At 42.4% G+C, this 2,893-nt stretch overlaps 1 pseudogene; it reads left to right on the plus strand.

Annotated features, from left to right (window-relative positions):
- The first annotated feature begins 1,303 nt into the window (after positions 1 to 1,303).
- On the plus strand, positions 1,304 to 2,206 carry LOC131506282 (small ribosomal subunit protein uS2-like; annotated as a pseudogene).
- Positions 2,207 to 2,893: the final 687 nt, after the last annotated feature.

A 2,893-nucleotide genomic window follows, 5' to 3' on the forward strand; every position in this document is an offset into this window, starting at 1 on the left:
GGACCTGAAACTAGAAGGGGGTCGCAGAGAGTGCCCAGACCTCTTGGTTGAGTCCACGTCGCACTAGAAGTACAACAGCAATAATGGGGCTGCAAGGCAGCCATGACTCACAGTTCTTGTTAAGCCTCTGTTGTTTTAGCACAGTAAGAGAAAGGTCAATACTGTCTGCAGGAATGAATCATTGCCGTAAGTCTCTGTAGTTTTTTACTCCAGAATAATTAGCATTTAAGAAAAATTACTATGACACTTCAAGACTAATATCAAGACTAGAAATAAAGTAAAATTGATAAAATAAGTAAAATAGATAAAATGGTGTTCATAGAAACAAGCTCGCAGTTGACAGAGATATTGCCATCTGACAAGGACCTCACGATAATTGTGATTAGTATATGACAATACTAGAAACAGACGAAAAAAAATGGAGATTTGGGCAGAGAGCCGCCATCTCTAAAAGGAAAGAAACAGACTGCTAGAACTGAAGAAAAATTATTAAAATGTTGTTTTAAATAAAAGGTCTTTGAAGAATGAAGACAGCGGGAGCCAAGACTACTGAAATTGACATGTTAATGCAAAATTTGAAGGTGAAGTACAGAGAGAACAAAAAAACATTAAAAATAGTACGGTTTTTTTTTTAGAAGGTTTGTGAGACAAGAAAAGGTCTAATGTGCATGTAATTGGAGTCCCTAAAGGAGTGAAGGGAAAAATAAGGCAGAAGCCATAGTTGAAGAGATAATGGCAAGACTTCTACAAACCATTGAACAGCAGATTAAGGAAGTTCTACAACACAGGCAAGATAAATACAGAGAAAACCACAAATCCAAGACAAACAAACAAGAAACCACCCAAACAGCAAAGACAGTGAAAACAATGGTTAAGCAACCTGAAGGAAAGAAACCTTACCTTCAAAGGGACAAGGAGACACACAGCTGGCTGGCTTCTAGAGAGTAATGATAGAAATCCTAAGATAACAGAATTGCATAGTTAAAGTGCACAAAGATAGTTACCAATCCAGAACCCATTAATCAGCAAAAGATCCTATAAAAACAGCGAAATACACATGTCTTCAGAGGAAATACTGAGATCGTTGAAAGAAGTGCTCCTGAATGGTGTTCATTAGGTAGAAGAAAATGTATCCTCGCAGGGAAAAAAGTAAAAGATACATTTTAAAGATATACAGGAAAATATGAATGAATATTGACTGTAACAAAACAACAGTGGTAGTGTCTTGTTGATGTAAATAACAATTCAGAGTTAAAATGCATGAAACCTTTTCAAGCTACCCAGGGAGGGGTCCATATGATATTGTTCTGCATTCTCCTTAAAACTTAAAGGGAAACTTTCACGAAGTCTGGAGCCATTGATATCCCGTAAGTGAAGCAGGAGGGTGTCCTCAAATTCCTTGCAGCAGGAGCCCGTTTAGGCGGCACCAACCTTGACTTCCAATGGAACAGTACATCTACAAAAGGAAACGTGATGGGTTCTACATCACAAATCTGAAGAGAACCTGGGAGCTTCCGCTGGTAGCTCGTGCCTTGTTGCCATTGCAAACCCGGCTGATGAGCGTGTCATCTCATCCAGGAGTCATGGCCAGCGAGCTGTGCTGAAGTTTGCTGCTGCTACTAGAATCACTCCTACTGCCGGCTGCCCGACTCCTGGAACCTTCTCTAACCAGGTCCAGGCAGCCTTCTGGTCGTTACCGATCCTTGGGCTGACCACCAGCCTCTCACAGAGGCATCTTACCTTAACCTGTCTGCCCTCGTTCTGTCTAACACTCTCCTCTGCCCTGTGTGGACATTGCCATCCCTTGCGACAACAAGGGAGCTCACTCAGTGGGTCTGATGTGGTGGATGCTGGCCCCTCCCTCCCCCCCCCCCCCCGGAAGTTCTGCGCATGCGTGTTGCCATTTCCGGTGAACACCCCTGGGAGGTCGTGCTGATCTCTACTCTACAGAGACCCTGAAGAGAATGAAAAGGAAGAACAGCCTGCTGCCAAAAAGGCTGTGACCAAAGAGGAATTTCAGGGTGAACGGGCTGCTCCAGCGCCTGGGTTCACTGCTGCTCAACCTGAAGTCACAGACCCGTCTGAAGGCGGGCAGGTGCCCTCGGTGCCTGTTGGGCACTTCCTACTGAAGACCGGGGCAGTCAGGTCTGCAGCTGCCACTGCTCAGGCCACTGGGAGGGTAGGAGCAACCACTGAGTGGTCTTAAGCTGCTCTTCCACAAAGGCAAACAAAATGGAAATACAGCTGATGGAAAATAAGCAGTTTCTAAAAATTAATAATAAAAGAAAATGCACAACAATGATTTTATAAAAGTTGACGGGGGTATGTTGAATTAAAGTGTCCTAAGGTTCAAGCATAAATAGGAGGAGTAAAAGCTGTGATTTATTTTTTAGATTGTAATATGTCAAAATCACATGTCATTATGGTGATTACTAAAAGAGTAGTAAAAGTTTAACAATTTAATAGAACAAAATGGGATGATAGTAAAATATTTCTTACGAAAGAGGCAAGAAAGAAAAGGGTACACAAAATGGATTGGTTAAATGGAAAACAAAGGGTGGTAAAGTATATATGAATCAAATATGTTGGTATTATGTTAAAAATTAATTAAGTTCTCTAACTTAAAGACTAAGGTTACAAAGCTATGTGTTGGATGCTGGGTCACTGTGTGGAGGGACGTTTTTGTAGTTTTGTTGATTATAGGGGGCAGAGTCACAATGCCATCTGTTCCCACGGGGGAAGACAACCCCCAAAGTGAACTGATAAAGTTTGGGCAAGGTTTGCAGTAGCGAAAGGAAGCACGGAGACCTTCTGGGTGAGGACTTCTGGGCTACTCAGTCTACTGTAGTGCTTTTACACCTGTAGTTGATGGTCTGTGTGGTTGCATTCCTCT

Source organism: Neofelis nebulosa, chromosome 3 (assembly GCF_028018385.1).
Source record: "Neofelis nebulosa isolate mNeoNeb1 chromosome 3, mNeoNeb1.pri, whole genome shotgun sequence".
Lineage (NCBI taxonomy): Eukaryota > Metazoa > Chordata > Mammalia > Carnivora > Felidae > Neofelis > Neofelis nebulosa.